Source organism: Hibiscus syriacus, unplaced genomic scaffold (assembly GCF_006381635.1).
Source record: "Hibiscus syriacus cultivar Baekdansim isolate YM2019G1 unplaced genomic scaffold, ASM638163v2 tig00112319_pilon, whole genome shotgun sequence".
NCBI classification, from domain to species: domain Eukaryota; kingdom Viridiplantae; phylum Streptophyta; class Magnoliopsida; order Malvales; family Malvaceae; genus Hibiscus; species Hibiscus syriacus.
In genome coordinates this window covers 371,347-393,587 of record NW_024063301.1, presented here as the reverse complement: position 1 = coordinate 393,587, position 22,241 = coordinate 371,347, and the positions used below count along the sequence as shown (strand labels likewise).

Sequence of the window (22,241 nt, the reverse complement as noted above, 5' to 3'; positions counted from 1 at the left end):
AGACATTTTGTTAGAAGAATTGATCACTTACTAAGTGTTTAGGGCAACATGAAGAGAAGCCCTCAAGATATTCGGCTATAATGTTATGTAGCGGCACTAGAATTTGAGCATTCAAAGTCAAGAGATTTTGGTACGAAGAGAGCCGTGAATACCCACACTGGGGCATGACTGAACCCCCATCATTTTGAGATTACATGATTCGGACAAAGAAGGCATTGAGAATGAGCCTTACAATTTGCGGTGTTGGGGTATTTTGAAGACCCGTACCAGTAAAAGATTATATTGGGGCATGACTGAACCCACATCATGATGAAATGACAAGATTCAGACCAAGAAGGCTTTGAGAATGAGCCTTACAATTTGAGGTGTTGGGGCATTTTGAAGGCCTGTATCAGAATAAGATAATGTTGCGGCATTAGTGAAGGCATGTTTCAGCCAGAGGTATTAATGTGGGCATCTTTGGAAGCCAATGAAGACCTGTTGAACGATCATTGAATTAAACAAATAATTCCAAGGAGATAGAAATGTATGAGTGTTGAAAATGGTGAAATAGTGACAGTGGAGTTTACCATATATGATCATTTTGTCCATCATCAGTTACATTATTCCAGTGATTTCACATGCATTAATGTTGGCGAGCCAAAATATCTCATCTTAATCTCAATTGAGTTTTGGTATCCTTGTAATACCATGCAAAAAAACTCTGAGCACTTTGTAAAAAGATTCTCCAATTGAAAGATATGGGCAGAAGCCACAGGAAAAGATGAATGTGTTAAATATTTTACGAGCCAGTAAATATGATGCTGAATCAATGTTGCGATCATGTGTTGTTTCCATTATCCAAGATGAAGGTTGTCTTACGCAACTCCAAGGTTAAAATGAGAAATGATGTGATGAAAAGGAAATTTGGAGGGGTCCTCTTGGCGTCATGTTTCAAGAGTCAAATCAGAACAGATGCAGCTCTCCCTTTAATCTTGGCGGAGTTTGGCAGTCATGTACATAGTCTCCAAAAACGGGGCAACACAATCATGCTTCTGACAATAACAAGAAGTTGAGAGAAAAAAACACTTTCTAAGAAATAAAGATAGATAACAAAGACGACAAGGAGATAAAAGAAGATCATAGGGCTCGTCAAAAATGCAAGTTGGAAACTATGAGTTGTTGCATGAGCGTCTAAAGCAAACCCTTGAAAGAATGATCAAGTAGAAGAAGATCGAGCTTACCATTCTGGAGCCAAGTGAAGATTGATTCAACATTTATGCATTCATGAGAACATAATTTGCATAAAAGAAAATGCATTACACTAATACATTTAATTGCATTCGTGTTCATGTTTCATGCATAAACACATGGTTTTGACAGACCTTCCAGTGAAAAGAGAGATGCATGATGTCAAAAGGACAACAAGTCGAAAGGAAGATTTCAAACCTCAAACACAAGGAATCACGTTTAGAGAGGCATACCCTGAAGAATTGAGAGGTCTAATCCACATAATAAGCATTACTCTAAAGTGATAACCATAAGATATAGAAGAAAAACAGAGATGTTCATGTATGAAGAGAGGAATCACTCGATTAAAGTGACTTGTACACAGAAGATTGGGGCAATGCCAAGTCTTCACCAAAGAGTAATTAAGAAAATCCATTTTGAGCCTTCACCAAAGAGTAGTGAAGCAAACCATCTTAAGCCTTCACCGAAGAGTAGTGAAGCATATCCTTTTTAAGCCTTCTCAGAAGAGTGTTAGAGTAAACCATCAGACTATCAGATGTAGGAGAAAAAGCAAAATTTCTCGAGTACAAAGAAAAAGAAACGTGCACGAGGAGTTATTAACCGATTCAATGTCCCAGTAAGGGAGGGGTTAAAATGACAGTCAAGTCAAGGAAGACTCTCGCATTTAGTTGCGGCGAGATAAGCTCTCACAAGAGAAATGAATTCGAAAAGATTCTCTTAAATTCTAAATTTTTGAGTATAATGATTTTCAAATTTTCAAGCACACATTAATGATTGATAATGTTTGATTTTCAGGTTCGACCTTCGAAGCAAATCAAACTTAAGTCTTCATGAGAGAGTAGTGAAGCAAATCATCTAGAAGTCTTCATAAGAAAGTGGTAAAGAAGAAGATGTTCGAGTTCCATACTCCCTAGAGAAAGAGGGAGCGAACCCGTAAGAAGAAGATGTTCGAGTTCTATACTCCCTAGAGAAAGAGGGAGAAATCCCGTAAGAAGAAGATGTTCGAGTTCCATACTCCCTATAGAAAGAGGGAACGAACCCGTAAGAAGAAAATGTTCGAATTCCATACTCCCTAGAGAAAGAGGGAGCGAACCCGTAAGAAGAAGATGCTCGAGTTCCATACTCCCTAGAGAAAGAGGGAGCAAATCCGTAAGAATAAGATGTTCGAGTTCTATACTCCCTAGATAAAGAGGGAGCGAACCCGTAAGAAGAAGACGTTTGAGTTCCATACTCTCTGAAGCAATAGGGAGCGGACACGTTTATTGAAGATCGAGTATTATACTCTCTGAAGGAATAGGGAGCATACACATTTTATTGAAGATTGAGTCCTATACTCTCTGAAGGAATAGGGAGCGGACACGTTTGTTGAAGATCAAGTTCTATACTCTCTGAAGAAATAGGGAGCAGACTTATCATTTGAAGATTTTTCAAGTTTCATTTATCCCGAAGTAACAGTGGAGTGATTTAATCTTTTAAAGTTCTCAGGACTGGAAAAACCCGATCATCTTTTGATCTTTGCTCTATTCTCGTTATACGACAATGAGCAAAGAGAGGCAGCTGTAGATGCTAGATTTCGTATGGGGACTGCATCGGAGGCTTCGTATCCAGTACACAATACAAATTTGGACCAGTATGAGCCCAAATCAGCCCAATAGACAACAGATACACGCAGGAAAAAAAAAGGGGAGAGATACCAGATTATCAACCATCACAAATTACAAAGAGTGAGGTTAAAAAAAAGAGATCACGGAGCAAGAAGATTACAGAGACATAACGAAAGGGAAAAGGGGGAAATTTGTAAAAAATTTTGGGTTCAACATTTTGAAAACAATAAAAAGGAAACAAATTTTTTTCTTTAATTCCACTCTCACAATCGCAACGATATCAATCATTCACAAAAAGCCAGTAGCATTCTCTCAAGCAAAACACCAAAAAATAGAAAGTATTAACAAGGAGGTATTTAACTCATTTTCACTTTCTAATATTCGTGTGTGCCTTTTTTTGTTTGAAAAAAAATAAGGATTAGAAGCTCACCGAACTGTTTGAGCCACTGAAGCCCAGGGTTAGAGTGTTGGGTTTCTTTTAGGAATCTTGCATAATGATATTAGAGTTAGTTTTTATTTTTAGTGGTTTGAAATCAAAGTAAATAGAAGATAATAGGGTCGTTTGAGGTTACCTGTATCGTGTAGTTTCTTTCGTCGTGTTCATCGATGGAGTCGAGGTCTCCTGGGGTTATTGGAAGGAGAAAATAGTGGAGTTGGGTCTTCGGTCTTTGGTGGTTTAGATCTCCGGTGATCTTCTTCTGGCGGGGTGGTCGGTGTTGTGCTTGATTGGTGTTGGGCAGCGCCGTTCGTGAGGTTGAAGGAGCAGTCGAGAGAGGATGAAGGCTTGAGAGAGTGGATTGCGGCTAAAGGGATAGGGGAAGTAAAATTAGGGTAACTCTTCACCTAAAAAAATCATATATGTAGGATTAGTGAAATGACATCGTTTAGTAGGTATTTAGGGTTTCCTGTTTCGCGCGTGGGGTATTCTACTTAGGAGCCATTAAATTTTCCAATTTCTTATATTTCAGTCCTTAATTTGGTTTTGCTAAGGTTTTAATTTTGTCTTTCCAGTTTACGCGCATTTAATTTCAGTCTTGTTGAGATGTATTTAATTTCTAATTTTCTGGACATTTTACTTTCGATTTGCGCATGTTGCATTTTAGTCCTGGGGTTGTATTGTTTTAAGTTTCTGTGATGCTGCGTATTCTGCATAGTATTTTAGTAGTTTACATTTTTGTCCTTAAATCGTGTTTTTTTTAACTTCTGATTTTGTCTCCCTATTTTACCCGAATTCAATTTAAGTCCTAACTGGTAATGTATTTAGTTTCTGTTGTTTATGCGTTTGACTTGTACTTTTACGCATGTTATATTTTAGTCTTAGAATAAAATCTTTTCTGTTTTTTTTTATTTAGTTATCAATTGTTGCATGCATTTAATTTTAGTGACTAAATTGAAGTTTCCAAGATTATAACTTGACCTTCATATTTGTAATCATTTCCTTTTTAGTCATCAGTTTGTGTTGTTTTCTTTTTCCTTTTTGTTTATTTATGTATTTAGCACGTACTTTTGGTTAGTCGGTGTTTTATCCTTTAAATCTAATATGTTGTGTTGTAATTTGATCTTCGTATTGCATGTTTATTTAATTTTAGTTATAAATGTTGATTATTTTGTTTTTCTTTGTCATTTAGACATAAGAGTTCTATAATTTTGCATGTTTCTTTTAGGTCCTAAAGGTTGATTTATTTATTATTTTTAGATTAATTCCTTAAATCTAAGTTTCTTTAATTTAGGTCCATTGTTAGGGTTATCTTTAATTATATATTTGTTTTGTATGTGATAAGTTTATGTGTGGAAGTATGTGAGTGATCTATTTACGAAGTGTATGACTTCATTTGTTGCATGAATTTGTATGATATCCTCATTTGCATAACTTGATGTTAGTACATAATTGGATTAAGGGTAATACCCTTTTAATTTAAAATTGTCTTGAGTGGCTTGTCTTAACTGATTAGAGAGTCATTTTGACCATTTTAAATTAAAAGTGTATCCCGAAAGTGAAACCAAAAAATTGATTCGTCACCTAAAATTTGGGAACGAAAGAAAAGGAAATGTTCGTTTATTTAAATTTATTGAGAAAAGGTTGTTATAGCTTTTAAGATTTGGTCTCGATATTTTTAAATAATCGAACATTCTTTATCTTTCTAAAACGACTTGGTAATTTTAATTTAATTTATTTGAGTGTTTTTAAATGTTTTTTAAATTTGCATCTTTGTTTTAAGGGATCAAAAATTAAATTAAATTCGATTTTTTAAAGTTCATTGCAAAGACGTTAATTAATCGATTAGGTACCGATTTAGGGCGTTGTGGGGGTGCTAATCCTTCCCCACACGTAATCGACTCCCGAACTCATTTTTTTGGTAACGCATACCACAATTTGTTGTTTTAATTTAAATTAATTTTTATTTAAAATGACAAAGCATTTTTGGGTGCCCTATCACACCCTAATCAAAGATTGGCGGCGACTCTTCGAACCGTATTTTTAGGTTGTAAAGGAAATTCAAAATATTTCGAAATGAGAGTTCTTTTAAATCACATTTGTTTTTAAATTAAAAATCAATTGAAAGAGATAAATTAAAAATTGATGTGGTTTTTAAAATCTCACATATTTCACCTTTTAAGAAAAAAATCGTTTCGACATCTACAAACCATGGAGTTATGCTTTGCGCCACCATCAGTTGTTTTTTAGGAAATTCTCCTCTAAGTGGTGGTTCGGATGTGGAAAGGGGAATTCGACTCAAGTGATATGCTACCAGATTTTCCCATCCCTTTTTGTCTTTAATTTCCAAGTTAAATTCCTGTAAAAGCAGGATCCACCAGATAAGCCTTGGTTTTGCTTCCTTTTTGCTCATCAAATACCTTATAGCTGCATGATCAGAAAAAAAAGTAATTTTAGTACCAAGCAAATATATTCTAAATTTTTCTAAAGCAAAAATTATAGCAAAAAGTTCTTTTTCCGTTGTCGAATAATTTTTCTGAGCCGAGTCCAAAGTTCGGGACGCGTAGGCTACGACATGTGGCTCTTTCCCTATTTTTGGCCGAGAACGACTCCAACTCTAGTGTCCGATGCGTCACACATAAGTTCAAAGGGATGATTCCAATCTGGCGGCTGAACAGTTGGAGCTGAAATAAGTTTTTCCTTTAATGAATCGAAAGACTCTTTGCATTTTGAATTAAAGTCAAAGTCTTGATCCTTTTGAAGTAGATTGCATAAAGGTTGTGCTATCTTCGAAAAGTCCTTAATAAACCTGTGGTAAAATCCTGCATTGCCAAGAAAAGAACGAATTTCCCTCACAGTTGTGGGGTAAGGAAGTGAGCGTATAACATCTGTTTTAGCTTTATCAACCATAATCCCTTTTGAGGAAACAATATGACCTAAAATTAACCCTTTATCAACCATAAAATGACATTTTTCATAATTCAAAACAATTTTATATTCTAAGCATCTTTTAAGCACATTAGTTAAATTATCAAGACATTCATTAAAAGAGTTACCATAAACCGTGAAGTCATCCATAAAGACTTCGATGCCCTTCTCCACATAGTCGGAAAATATACTTAGCATGCATCTTTGGAAGGTGGCTGGTGGGTTACAAAGACCAAAGGGCATTCGTCTATATGCAAATGTACCGAAGGGACAAGTAAAAGTCGTTTTTTCTTGATCCTCTGGCGCCACTGGAATTTGGAAAAAACCTGAAAAACCATCAAGACAACAATAATGAGTTTTCCCAGCTAATCTTTCAATCATTTGATCTATAAAAGGAAGAGGAAAATGATCTTTTCGAGTAAGAGAGTTCAACTTCCTGTAATCAATACAAACTCGCCATCTATTTTGAACTCTTGTTGGCACTAACTCCCCTTCTTGATTTTTGACCACTGTGACTCCCATTTTCTTGGAAACCACATGAATCGGACTTACCTAATTACTATCCGAAATTGGATAGATTACGTCAGCGTCAAGGAGTTTCTGAATTTCTTTCTTTACTACTTCCATCATCAGTGGATTTAATCGACGTTGTCCTTCACGTGATGGCTTTTCTCCTTCTTCGACTTTGATCTTATGCATGCAAGTCGAGGGACTTAATCCTTTAATGTCGACAATGTTCCATCCTATGGCTTCTTTGTGAGAGCGCAATATAGCTACCAAAGCTTCCTCTTCTCCTTTGGATAATTTACTTGAGATGATCACTGGTAAAGTTTCATTTTCGCCCAAAAAGACATATTTTAAATGCTTCGGTAATTGTTTCAATTCTACCTCAGGTGCCTACAAAATAGAAGGTAAAATTTTAGTTTTAGAGAAATATAAAGATAAATCAGAATTGATTGAATTAATATTTTCAAATTCCCTTTCTTCATCTTTGTGGCAAAGTTCAGGATCCTTAAAAAGATCATAAGAAAATTAGATTCAATATATTCATCAATTAAAGGATATATAATATTAACAAAATTAATTCTTTCAACATGATCAGGGCATTTTATTGCTTTGTAAACATCAAATTCAACGATCTCACCATCAAATTACATTGTTAGTTTACCACTTCTAACATCGATCTTTGTATGTGCTGTTCTTAGGAAGGGTCGGCCTAAGAGTACCTCGGAATAAGAATCCGACCTATCATGTTCCATGTCAATGACATAGAAATCTGCAGGAAAGAATAATACATCGACATTTACCAAGACGTTTTCCATTACTCCCACTGGATAGATCACAGATCGATCAACCAACTGTATGGTTATTCATGTTTCCTTCAAAGGCTCGTTAGTAATCATTTTATATATAGAAAATGGAATAACATTAATTGAAGCTCCTAAGTCACACATTGCACGTTTAATTTTGAAATTACCTATTTTGCAAGGTATAGCGAACATACCTTGATCTTTTATCTTTGGTGGGAGTTTTTGTTGAAAAATTGGAGAAACATGTTCTCCAAAATTTACCTTTTCGTGCCCCATTAATTTCTTCTTTGTAATGCAAAGTTCTTTTAAAAATCGAGCATACCTTGGTACTTGTCGAATTACTTCAAGAAGAGGTATGTTTACTTGAACTTTTTGGAAAACCCCTAAGATCTCTCTTTCTTCAGCTCTTTTATCACACTTCATCAACCTTGATGTGAAGGGTGGTGGAGTGATTTCATGAGAAGAAAGAGAAGGATGTGAGTCAGACGTACCTTGTATTTCTGGAGGTGGTGTTTCTTCTTGTTCTTCCTTATGTGCGACTTTTTCTGTTCGAACTTCGGGTGAGATAACTTTTCCACTTCTGAGTGTGATGGAACTAACATTCTCTCTCGGATTTAACTCCGTTTGAGAAGGTAGTTTTCCTTGTGATTTCAATTTTCCCATAGTTTGAGCTAGTCGGCTTACTTGATTATCTAACTCTTGAAGATGTGTTTCGGTTCAGTTTTGGAATTTTTCTTGGGATGCAATGAACTTTTCTTGTGAAATTGCTAACTTTCCTATGAGTTCCTTCAATGATGAGTTTTGCATTTGTTGTTGAGGAGGAGACCTTTGTTGATAAGTTGGTCTCTGATTTGCCGCATAGCTAAAGTTTGGGTGGTCTCGCCATCCTAGATTGTAAGTATTGTTGTATGGGTTGTATTGTCTTTGTAGGGGACCTGGAAAGTTCCCTACTGCATTGATTTCTTCATTGCCTATTTCTTGTACCAGCGGAAAGCAATTTGTCGGATGGTCTAGCTTTGTGCATATCCCACATGCTCTTGTTGCTCCAAATTTTCCTGGAACAAGTGAATTAACTACTTCAGTTAATTTATCTAACTTATTTTCAAGGGCAAATATACTTATCTCGTGAACCCGTCGACTGGGTTCACTCGAAAACTATTGAGAGTTGGCTGCCATGGTTGAAATCAATTCCCTTGCTGTTGTTGGGGTCATGTTAACTAATGCTCCTCCATTGGCAGCATCCACCATTTTCATCTCCATTGGTAAAAGACCTTCATAAAAGTATTGAAGTAACGTTTGCTCACTTAATCCATGTTACGGACAACGTGCGCAAAGCTTTTTAAATCGCTCCCAGTAGTCATAAAGACTTTCTTCGCTCTTTTGTTGAATGGAAAGAATGCTCTTTCGCAACTCGCTTTCTTTAGCCACTGGAAAGAACCTGTCAAGAAAAATTTGATTCATGTCAGCTCATGAATTAACTGAATTTGGAGGTAAATAAAATAACCAATCTTTAGACAAGTCAGATAAAGAGAAAGGGAAAGCTCTCAATTTAATTTGATCCTCGGTAACTCCCTGTGGTTTCATGCTAGTGCAAACCATGTGGAATTCCAACAAGTGTTTGTACGGATCTTCAGTGGGAAAGCCGTGGAAAGTGGGAAGAAGATGAATGAGTCCTGTCTTTAATTGAAACGGAGTCCTGCCACTAGGAAAATTAATGCATAATGGCGTCTGAGTGACAGGAGCTGTGGCTAGCTCTCGGATCGTTTGTTCTTCTTCTGCCATCGGGATGTTGTATGCGTCTGCTTCAGAGTCTATCTCTGGAATTGATTCTGCTTCTGAACTTTGCTCTTGTTCTTCTTGTCTTTTTCTCTTTTCTCGAAGCGTTTGTGTGTGGATTCTTCGTGCTCGTGCTTCGATCTCAGGATCTAGATCTACTAATTCACCTGGGTTGCTTCTGGTCATAAATCAAAAAACTAGAAAAATAAATCAGTACTTGCCGTAAATCCCCGGCAATGGCGCCAATTTCATAACCGTCGTTTTGCTATCAAAAATAATTCCTGACTTCTTAATAAATAAAATTGAAAATGTAGTATAGAGAAGCATGGTCGATCCATAAGGACTGTGGTGTTTCTGATTTAATAAAACTCTTTCTTGATTTTAGAAAAAGATAGAATTCCAGATGAAGTTGAAAAGATATTTTAAAATAAAATAAAAAAAGAAAAATAATATAATAATAAATATTAATAGTAATAATTATAAAATGGGGATTTTTTTAAAGTTGTGGTTAAAATAAAAAAATAAGAATTAAATAAAAGAAAAAAATAATTAAATAAATAAATTAAAGAGATTAAGATAAAGAGAAACTTATTGTGAAAGCAGCCTCAGACTTCAGCTTCGCCTCAAATTCCTCGAATCATCGAAACAAATTTTTACTTCAAGATTCACGTAAGCTTACAAGAACAATTCTTCGCTGCCAACTCGGATTGTGTCGTTTCAACAACAACTGATTCTGATCTCAGTTTCCTCTTAGCAAACAATTTTGCTAAGTGTGTTCTCGGGAAGTTGAATATGCTTCAATAAGCAAATCCTTCTTCAAACATTAACCATAACAATATTTGGACCAATGTCGAAATAGTTTTGATTTGAAAAGTAAGCTTTAGAAAACAGAGAGAAAATCCGAAGCGATTTAAGTACCTTACAATTCTCACGTTTGGAATTGAGCCTTCACTTTAGTCTTCAGCTTGAAAGAAAATTAGCTAAGCATAACCAAAGTCATACTTAGCATAATAGAAAAGTATGCAAAAAATAGAGAGAAATCTAAAGAGAAAAAGAAGATTTTATTCTCAAATGAGAGATATATGTTTCTAGGCTCACCCTTAGAGGGTATTTATAGCCTTCAAAATCCTAAAAACAGGCTAAAACATCTTAAATCCTAATTAAAACACTTAAAACTATTTAAACTAAAATACCTAAAATAATAATATAATATTCTAAATCCTAATTAAAATACTAAAACCTATTTAAACTAAAATACAAAGATAAAAATAAAATATAAAAATAATATCCTAAAACTTAATTAAAATACTAAAAACCTATTTAAACTAAAATACAAAGATAAAATATAATGTTTAAAATATTATCCTAAATTTGAGTTTAATCCAAATCCGAATTCCAGCCAACTTTGATTCTGAAAATAAAAAATATGCAAAATTGTGTCCTTTTTGTGCAATTTCCATAATCTTACGTCATGTACAGAAAATGAATTAAAATGAACAAATAAGACACAAAAATAAATGATTAAAGAGCAATTTAAAAGTAAAATATTAACTAAATTAAGCATTTATCACGCACGTATCAGTTAACTGCAAGATGAATCAGGCGATGTAATTCAGTCTCCCTATGAAGCCTCAGACTTCTTTTTGTGTTCATTGAGGCAGAACATTTTGTATTGCCTTGAGTTTTTCTGTGTCAATCTCGATTCCCTTTTATTGATGACAAAGCCAATCAACTTTCCAAATATGACTCCAAAAGTTCATTTATTCGAATTGAATTTTCGTCGGAACTTCCTCAATCTTTGAAACAATTTCCTGAGATTCTTAATGTGCTATTCTTCTGTTTGAGCCTTGACAATCATGTCATCTACATACACTTTATCTCCTTGTGCATCATGTCATGGAATAGAGTCACCATGGCTCTCTGGTACATTGTCTCAGCATTTTTAAGTCCAAATGGCAATATTTTGTATCAAAACATCCCCATATGGTAACAAAAGTGGTTTTCTCCATATCCTCCAGATGCATTTTGATTTAATTATAGCCAGTAAAGCCATCCATGAATGAGAAAAGTGAACTTCCAGCAGTGTTATCCAACAAAGTGTGTATGTTTGGAAGTGGGAAGTTATCCTTAGGACTTGCCCTATTAAGGTCCCTGTAATCAACGCACGTGCACACCTTTCCCTCCTTTTTTGGGACGAGTACTATATTTTCCACCAACTCTGGGTATTTGGCTACTTGAATAAAACTGACATGAAATTTCTTTTTGACTTCTTCATTTATCTTTATAAGCATTTCAAGTCTCATCCGTCTCAACTTTTGTTGTACTAGCTTTTATTTTGGTTTAATCGATAATGTGTGCACAACCATGTCTGTGTCAAGCCTCGGCATATCTTGATAAGACCACACAGACATGTTTTCTTTTATGCTTGAAGAAGTTCAACCAGATTTTATCGTGTTTCACTGGAAAGGGTCATGCTGATCTTGACATCCTTTTTATCCTTATCAGTCCCTAGATCCAGAACTTTAATTTTCTCTTTATGAGGCATGATTTGTTTTTCCTCGTTTACCACCATTTTTAACAATTTGGGATATAAGTCTTACTTTTCCTCATTGTTACATTCATTGACTTTCCATAGACACATAGGTTCCTTGAAATTGATCTTTGGGTTAGACTCATCGTCATTTATGTCATTGATATATAGTGACCTAAAGAGAACGGATGTGTGAAATATATATACGTATGTGAGAGAAAATTATACTATATAAATAAGTAGAAATGGATGATAAACATATATGCGCAAAGAGATGAAGAAAATGTGTTTTCCATGTGAGAAAATGAGAATTCATCTTTTATTGAAGATTAAATAGGCATAATTTATTCAACCCTCTAAAAAGATATCCTATTTCTCTTGGTATTGAGAAAATATAGAATTTTTAAGCATAACTCTGAAGAATTTCTGAAAAACACAAGCAACTCTTCGGCGGTCTAATTGTTCAGCACGGATCCTGACGGTAACGGGCTGATTCCAAATCGATCAACCATTCATGCATGCTTTCCCATTATGGAATTAATGTTGAGCTTTTCCAAATATTCTTCTAGGGTAGGGGAAACCATCACCACGTTATCTTTGAACTCATAACCTCCTAACACGAAGGTTTAATAGAGATGAGGAAAAACCATCGGTTCCCACTGGACTTCATCACCCGTTAACCTCACCCTTCTTCTTTCTTTCCCCTTTTGGGTCTCTTTTCCCCTTGTAGGAAAAAAAAGGTTTCACGTAGAGGAGTTCAACAATAAGGATAAAGACCTTGTTTACTTTTATCACAAAGGTGGCATTGATGAACTCCTAGAAACAAAAAGAGCATTAAATGGTGTCATTGTCCACAACAATGTAAGGGGCATCGATGGTCACACTTTCCACAATGTCTTCTTCCACATTGATGATCACAAGGGCACCATCTATGAAGAATTTTATTTTTTGGTGGATTGTAGAAGACACTACTCTAGCTTGGTAGATCCAAGGCCTACTCAGAAGCCAATTGTATTATGGCATGATATCCACGACTAGAAATTCTATATTATAGGTGATTGGTCCAATGGTTAATGGGATTTTTAGTTTCCCTAGCACTTCTCTTTTCGTTTCATCAAATGCTTGGACCATGTTCTGATATGCCCTCATTTGACTATATCTACTGGTACCCTTTTGAGTGTGACCAAAGGAATTACATTCAGTACGGAGCTATTGTCGATGAGTACAATAGGTAAAGTATATCCATTACAGTGAGTTGTGATGTGTAGTGGCTTAGCCTTTCCTCTTCCTCATGGTGGGATTTCAGCATATGAGAAGGAGATGAGATTGTCTGCTTGTATGTTATTGACCAAACTATCTAGCTTGTCGATGGGTATATATTTTGGTACAAACGTTTTGTTTAACACCTTCAACAATGCTTCCCTATATGACTCAGAGCTTAATAGTAGGGCCAACATTTAAATTTAAGCCGATAATTTATGTAACTGCTCCAAGACGCTTTACTCATTGTGTTTTAGGAACTGTAAGAATTCTACAACTTTTCCCTCTTTTATTAGCTCATTAATCATCTACTCATCTCCTTTAAAGGGATCAATCGTTCTCTGGGGTGGGGTCTTATGTGAGTAGCACTTTCCACTCCTGGTGAAATGCTCCACTTCTTTGACAGTTTATACTTTACTATCGTATTTCCAAGGCAGATGCTTATCGCTTTTGTAAATGAATGGCTTTGGGGCCGTAATTACCAATCTAACAGGGGTTTGTTCTGTTGTCTTCACCGTCAGCGTAATCATAAAAGGTCAACTAGCATCATATGACTTGCCCGTTGATTCCATAGTAACACACACAAATGACTCTGGGCTTTCCTAATAAAACCCTAGTTCTTTAATGTCCATTGGCCCATGGACTAGTTCTTTGAAGGCAGAACAATCTTGTATGGCGTGTCCTTCCTCATGGTCATATTGACAATAATTCTTTTCTCTAAGGTTCATGGCTTTCAGGTGTGGAATTAATAGTCCCAGGTTCATCATTTGTTCCCATACCCAAGCTAATGGGTATTTTATTTCGAATACATTTATCTTAGTATGCCCCTCGGTCTCTTGAATAAGGGCGTTTACCTAGTTTTCCCTGTGATTCGAGAAAGGGTTTTGTGCCACATTGGGTGTGTCATTGAAATGAATCTAGTTATTGTTTCGTAACCTCCGAAAGAGCCTTTAGAACGCGAGGCATTCATTAATTGAATGCCCCGAAATATCTCTGTGGTATTCACAACTAGCATTTTCATTATACCACTTTGGAAATTGTTCCCTTTCTTTTCTTTGTTACTTCGAGTCCTATTTATATGAACTTGTGGCTTACTTAGACACATTTACCCCATTTCTAGAACTGTAAGTGTTTGCATTATTTACTTATTCTTCTTTCTTCTTCGGTGTTGTCCTTCAATGAGAGTGTCATTTCTCGAGTTTTCCTTGATTAATGGTCATCTCTATCATTTCTCCAGCCATTACTATATATGTGAAACTACCAGCACTGATGACCGCTAAGTGCCCAAAGTAAGGAGCTTTGAGGGTGTGCACGAACAGTTTTCTAGTATCCTTCTCTTCTAATAGAGGGTGCACTTGCATGGCTATGTTTTTCCATCACTGCGCATATTGTCGAAAGCTCTCGTTTGCCTCATTCTCTAACCTCTGCAGCATAACCTGATCATGACTCATCTCATTCACATGCTTGTACTACTCCAAGAAAGATTTAGCGAGATCCTTCCATATCTTGATATCGAATCTTCTTAACTGATTATACCATCGGATGGTCGATCCTGACAAACTCTCTTAGATCAATGGATCAGGAGTTGATCATTCTCACCATACCCTGTCATTTTCCAGTAAAACATGGTTATGTGTGTTGAAGGGTGGCTATTTCCATCAAACTTTTCAAATTATAGAACTTTAAATTTTGGTGGTAATACAAGGTTAAGGGCCAAGCTCAGTTCTAAGGTGTCAATCCCGTATAGTTATTCATCCCCTAGACAATTTTCATTTGATCATCCAGTTGTATTATCTTTTCCTCCATTCTTCGGGACTTGTTTTCCTCGTCGAAATTAGGGATATAATTCTCATGATTATTATTTGGGTTAGTTATTCCAGCTTGTCCTATTGTGGCAAAGGATTTCACCTAATATCCAGGCGTGATTATCAGCTTCGTGGGTGGTGTCATCAATTTCTCAGTTGTTCCTGTACCTGATACGTTGGCGAAGTTCACCCCGGCTACTCCTTTCATTATTTGGCCAATCAGGGTACTCTGATTGTTAGCAATGAAATCCATAGTGGTCTTAAGGTTTTGGGTCAGTTTACTTTCCAAATCTTGCTGTACTTTGGCAAAGTTCTCTTTGAGTTCCCTCATCATGGCTTATATTCTTTGTGCTATGAATCGGGTATTATGAGTATGTGATGTGTCCAGTGCTCTTTCCTTTAATTAAAAAACTTTTTGTTAGTCATTTGATTCTAGATAATGGATGCATGGTATTGGCGTAATTAACATGCAATGATGATGTATGATAAATGCATGATGAACTCAAGACATTGATCCAAAAGTATTCATTATTATAGAAAAGCCCTAATTGAGACAAAAGTGTCATCAATGGTGAAATTAGAAACATTCAAAGATAAACAATCATTCAGAGATCAGAATGTATTTACTAAAATTATCAGAGTCGGGTTTGTTTTCCTTGGTAATTGTTTGAATAGTTCGACTATGTTCGCCTCAATGTATCCCAAGGTTTTTGGAAAAAGAACAAGGCCATAAATCCCTAGTGCGAGAAGGTCCATTCTTTTCCATTCATCGAGATGGGTTTCCATTAGCAGATTGTTATGGATCTAGGATATCCCTTCTTCCACGCCCTTATGTTTCATTTAGTTCGCCACTCATTTTTCGTCTACCCATGCGATTTTTGCCAACGTGCTATTGAAGGGTGGTTGTTGATATTCTTAATGAAGATTCGATCCAGGCATATCCCATCATAGTGCAAGAGATTCATGTATTCTTATATGGTGGGCACCATGTCTTCTCGTTTGAAAGTAAAACAATTATATCTCGAATTCCAAAACTAGACCAAAACTCGGATCAAAGGCTCGTATACTTTTACACGTAGTAAGTACGTAATGTCACCGTAGCGTTGGTGGAGTTTCTTCTTTCTCTCATCCTCCCAACTATCCCATATTTTTTGCAGTTCTTAAACATTGTTGTGCTTAACGCTGACTGAATTATAATCTGTTAATCCAGACACTAGATGTTCGATAAATTGTCTCATTTCTTCTTCTAAGTCTTTCCAGACCATAGTCGTACTTTCACGTTTTTGACTTAGTGAATTATGACCCTTTTTTTCCATTAATGTAAACTTTTCAAAATTTGATGACACCTCATGGATCAATGTCTTTATGAAGTGATGCGTATGTAAAAAGAAATAAAAAAAATTGGTTAGCATATAGGTTTCAATAATTAAAGGAAATATTATTAATTCTTACCCCGCATAATACCTATCCAGGCATATTTTCGGTCCTACCCAATCATGATTTCTAATCCAACATATAATAAGTCTTAACCGCATACATTTCTAGTCTGTATGCTTTGAATAATAAAGGAACAAGAAATAAGGCTTCCAGATCCTAAGGTTTTCATGTGGTCTTGGGTAGGATCTGATCTCACACCGCCATCGAGTTTGGTTCTATAGAAGAGAGCCAATTTCTCCTTGTCGATGACCCATTGGGTCTGCTAAACCCTCAATCCTAAACCCATTACAAGCCTATGCGGACTGAGTTAAACTCGAGAAGATATTTTTCATATGCCTGAGCGAGGAATAAATTCCTACGAAGACATAAGGCATACGAATCTCGAAGGTTAGTCTAAGCCTGTATGGAGAATAAATTCTCACAAAGGCTTCCCTCTTAAACAGGTTTGGAGCTTAAGTATATAACTTTAAAATATGTTCCCATTATTTTTTTTGAAAAACTAAGACCATTAGAAAACAGTTAATCAACCTATTTATTTGAAAAATTTTGAATAAAAAATAAATTAAAATTTAACTCATAATTTTTTACAGCATGATACATTCGGGTAATCAATTTCTGTCCCGATTCTCTAACGTCCCCAGTGGAGTCACCAAGTTGTTGCAATAATCTTCTTAGATGGTCCCTTCATGACTTAGGTGAAGTGATTGAGTCGCCACCGACCTCTGTTGGAATAGGTGGGTCGGACACCTCGATCTACGCCTTATAAAAAATTTATCGGGTTCGGAAGTCGTTTACGATCGGGGAAGAATAAGAACCCCTGAACCGCTCTTTTGGTACCATTTAATTATTGGGTCGTCTTAAATGCAAAAATTACAAGTTTAAAAAAATTAAAGTTGATTCAAATTCTTTACCTTTGACGATTATCTAAAAAGGTTGAATGGGTTCCTTGGTCACCGACAACATTTAAACTTCACCAACGATCGTTCGCTCCCTTATCGACAACAAAAAACGATGAAGCTAAACACCTCTCTCTTTCCTCTTAGTTTTCTTTGATTTTTGAAGTGTTTTCTTTATAAAAAGCTCATGCACCTCACTTGTTTTTTTCTAGGTTTTATAGCATGGTGAGGATCAAATATTTCCTCCAATAAGAGATTATGAAATCTCTTCACCCCAAAATTAAAGGGATCTGAAGAAACAATTCTTTCCCTTTATCGTTTTGATACGATTTCCTTGCCTTTATTTGGTTGACTTTTGTTGATGTAGTTCATGCATGTTTAAGGAAAATGTTTCCTTTATTTCAAATGAATTCAGTTTGCATTTTGTGTTCATTTTTGTTGCCATTCTTGGTTCAATTTAATTATGTTTCATTTTCGTTGTGATTTTGGGTTGTTTTACTCTCGGTTTGTTGGCAATGATTACCTAAAAAGGCCTAAATATTACCATTCAGTGTGTATGGATGTGTTTATGTCGACTCTTGATATGATCCTGGTTGTCGGATTGGTTGCAGATGCAACGATACAGATCTAGTTGTGCAACTTTGCCTCCTTCAAGGTTTTGATACCCTAGCTATGTCTCGATCCTGGCCGCTCGTTCATACCCTGATCACACTGCTCTCTTAATGTGATGCTTGATGGAAATGATGAAACCCTAGCGTGCTAAGTTGTGTCAGGCTTTGCTTGTTGGGCCTTCTCTGCTGAGTGCTCTAACCGGATTTCCTTTCTGGGTCAGGCATGCTTATCCTGTTGGGCCAACCAAGCTATTTGTTGGGTCAGGCGGGCGGGCTTCACCCTTGAACCTTTATTGGATTTGAACTTGGATTTGGATGCTTGTGCTTCAATTTGGACCTTGGCTATGAACCTTAAAATTGGACCTGAAAACAAAGATAAACTAAAAATAAATAAATAATAATAATAATAATAATAAGATACAACAACAATAATAATAATAATAATACTATTTTTCAAAATTATATTGTATACGTTTTCAAAAGCTATATGTAATATGTCTTTTAAAAACTTATATAATATGTTTTAAAATTATTTTCAAAAACTATATTATATATGTTTTTCAGAAACCATATATAAAATGTTTTTCAAAATTATAATACGTTTTCAAAACCATATTATATATTTTCAAAAAAAAATTATTTAAAACACATATATATTTTTTGAAGAATATATGTATTTTTAAAAATCATATAATATTTTCAAAAATTATATATTATTTATACTATATACTTTATGTACGAAAGAGTAAATAACCTCGGACGAAAATATGCATCTACAATGCGAAAAGAGAAGACTAAAGATAATGCTCAAGATCAAAAAAAAAAAAAGCTTGTTGGTAAAGAACTTGGAATTTATGCTCACAAAAAACTTAATATGAGGAGGGAAAAGCGAGCATCTCCATTAAAGTTGAGGGAAAACAAGGTTGTAAGGCAAAGTGGGTACTCTACAAATAAAAGAAGAAGACTAGGCGATAAGCCCCCTATGAGAAACCAAGTCCCAAGAGAATATGATGTAAATAATCAATTTATTAGTCAAAATTGTCAACGATCAACTTCAATAAGATATGCCAAAACATTTCCAAGGATGCTAACTAGATGTACAAAGAGACATAAAATCTGAAAGATCAAAGCCTTATAAATGCCCGCCACTTCTAAAAATTCCAAGGAAAAATTCATACAAAATGTAAGTACAAGATTACTAGTCAAATTTATTTTATCTTTCTAGCAACATTAAACATATAAGATTTCTTATTTGATAGATGTCATCTAGAATAACGATACCTTGTATTTAGTACAATGAATTACTATTTAGCAAATTTAGTACAGCGAATTTAAAGGAGAATAAAAAGAAAAGAAATCTCCAAAGGGTTCGATGCTCTCAAGCGATCTCAACCTTAAATGAATCTCCAAATGGTTCGATGCTCCCAAACGAGCGAACTCTCTAATGAATCTTTAAAGGATTCGACATTCCCAAGTGAGCTCACCCTCTAAAGAAATCTCCATAGGGTTTGATGCTTTCAAGTGAGCTCGCCCTTAAAGAAATCTCTAAAAGTTTTGACTCTCCCAAGTGAGCTCGCCCTCTAAAAAATCTCCAAAGGGTGTGACACTCCTAAGTGAGCTCACCCTCCAACAAATCTCCAAAGGGTTTGACATTTCCAAATGAGATCTTTCTTTAAAGAAATACATAAAGGTTTTGATGCTCCAAAGCGAGTTCACCCTCCAACGAATCTTCAAAAGGTTTGAGGCTCCCAAGCAAGCTCACCCTCTAATGAAATCTCGAAAGGGTTTGACGCTCCTAAGCTAGTTTTTCTTTTAATAGAATTCTTCAAAGATTTTAATGCTTCCAAGCAAACTCACCCTCCAATGAATCTCCAAAGGGTTTAACACTCTTAAGTGATCTCTCCCTCTAACTAATCTCCAAAGGGTTTGATGCTCCCAAGTGAGTTCACCCTCGAAAGAAATATCTAAAGGGTTTGAAGCTCTTAATTGAGCTCGCCGTCCAAATAAATATCCAAAGGCTATGACGCTCCAAGCAAGCTCACCCTCCAATGAATCTTAAAAGGGTTTGACGCTCTTGAGCTCTCCCTCCAATTCCAAAGAGACCACTTAGGAGTAAGTCCACTCAAATAACACCACTGTCAAGTTAGTGCGCCATAAGAACTTACGCCCCTTTCAAAGTAAGTGAACTCAAGACATCGTGAAAGTCATTTCCAAGTAAGTGAGCTCAAATAAATCTACCTCAGGAACACTTTCAAGTAAGTGTGAATAGGGTTATAGCCAACCACTTATAAGTGTGCCCAATGAACGTGCTGTAAGTGTTCGCCATTACCAAGATAGTGTGCTTCACCATGTTCGATTAACGGCATGTCGCTGCCAAAATATTGTAATTAAAATAAATATCACTATTAAGTATGCCATATTGAAAAAAACAACAAAGTCAAGATCTTCCTAACAAAAAGAACAAGTACATTCATTATATAATATCAACAAAATTGCACAATTGCTCACTAAAATTACAAACATAATGAATATTCATTACAAAAACATTAAAAAAACATATACAAGAAAAACAGAAGATGCAAACAAAGTAAAACAAAGAAAAAATAAACTTGGCTGCTGACTACCCCATCTCTGTCATCCGCTCTATTCTTCCCACCTATAGCGGAGTCTGCTACGGATAATGGCATCAAGGGTTCAATAATAGGAGTAATCACAAAAACCCTCTTCTTCACAGTAAAGTTAGTCCAGGACACCAGGATTCTTGATGTTAAAATCAGTAGTTTATACACGTAGTAAACCAAATTCCACACGAGACACATCCAAGGGACCATGTTCCACTTGAAAAGAAACAATAGCAGCACGGTCTTTTTCAAGGCCTCAATCTAACTTGCGAAATTTGCGTCAACTACTTCAAAAACAATGACCTTAATCTTTTCATTCATCTCCTTCGCATGATTTGAATCCAACTTTGCCTTCTCACTCCTCAGCTGATAGATCTCTTTCTTTGAATCCCCCAAGGTGGCTATATCCTCACTTTAAAGAGTAAACATATTCGAATCGTGCTTGCTCATAAGCTCCTCTCGACAAACATCATCACCCCTTTTTCCTTTCTTAAGTACTCGTATCTAAGCTTATAACTTCATAATCTTATTGTCGTGAGCTTGGAGTTTCCTATTCAAATGACTTTCGTTTTCAAGAGATTTTTATAGCGACGATCTCACCTCCTTATGATTGTCTTCAAGCCTCTCCATAGCCTTTCCCAAGTGATACTATGAATGAAATAATTCTTAGAGAAGACCCCAGCTCGTGTTCATCAACGTCCCACAATCCATGGGGTAAAAGAAGAAGCATCCTATGAGATTATCCCAGATAATCTCCTAGTGACAGACACAAGATGAAACCACTTGTATGCACCAGGGCGATTTTCCACGAGTAAAAATCAGTAAGCAGAGCTAACTCCACATCGACAGAAGGTAAAAGAGCAGGGAAGGTAGAGGGAGACTAATCGTCAACAAAAGAAGAGGGAACAAAAGAAGTAGAAATGTAACCATGCGCAGCTATCAACATGCTAAAAATAGTCAAGTGGATAACCATTCAGTCCGAGTAGGTCACACTGGGGGCTGCATAGTCATAAATACATACACGAGTTTCGATGAAAATGAAAAGAACAAATAAGAAAATCCAACTTCAAAACAAGCAAAAGAGCTTACCCAAAACACAAAGTGAAGGACTAGCAAAGGCTAGAAAAGGGGGAAGCGGGGGAGAAAGACAAGTAGGGAGAGAGGTCTTCTTATTCAAGTTCTTTGACTTCTTCACTACCCTTTTATCTAACTTGGGCATATGGGAAAACTCTGAACAGAAACTCTTCACTTTCCCCGCCACAACCTGTTTGGCCATCTTCGCCACATCAAAGACCCTAGAGCACGAACCCAAACCATGGCTAACACTAGAGAAATGAACAAAATGCCCCATAGAAATAGCGATAGGAACACTCACTGAATAAGGCTCGCAAGTAAGAGTCACTGTAATACCCTAAATATTTTAGTGAGCAAATTCAATGAATTGAAAGTTTGGTAGCCAAAGTATAAACTTTGGAAAAGTTTAGGGACTAAATGGATTTTTTAAAAATAGGTATTTTATCTTGTAAATGAATAGTTTACCACCAATAATGATATTTTTGTGTTACTTGAATTTTTGGTGTAGAATTGGTTTTAAAAGTTATAAAATGCTAGAGTTCAAGAAAAAATTCAGATAATCAGATTGAATAAAAAATTTGAGATATTTTGTTAAACGATAGAGAAAGAGAAAAATTGTTATTTTCATGATTTGAAATGACAAGATTTAATATGAAACATTAGATTTAAGTTGATTCTCTAAGTTAAATCTAAGTTGTTGGATGAGAAACGATAAGATTATAA

At 35.7% G+C, this 22,241-nt stretch overlaps 1 pseudogene; it reads right to left on the bottom strand.

Moving 5' to 3' along the window:
- LOC120177786 overlaps positions 1–21,720 on the bottom strand; it is a 73,834-nt pseudogene extending 52,114 nt beyond the window's left edge.
- Between the last annotated feature and the right edge of the window lie 521 nt (positions 21,721–22,241).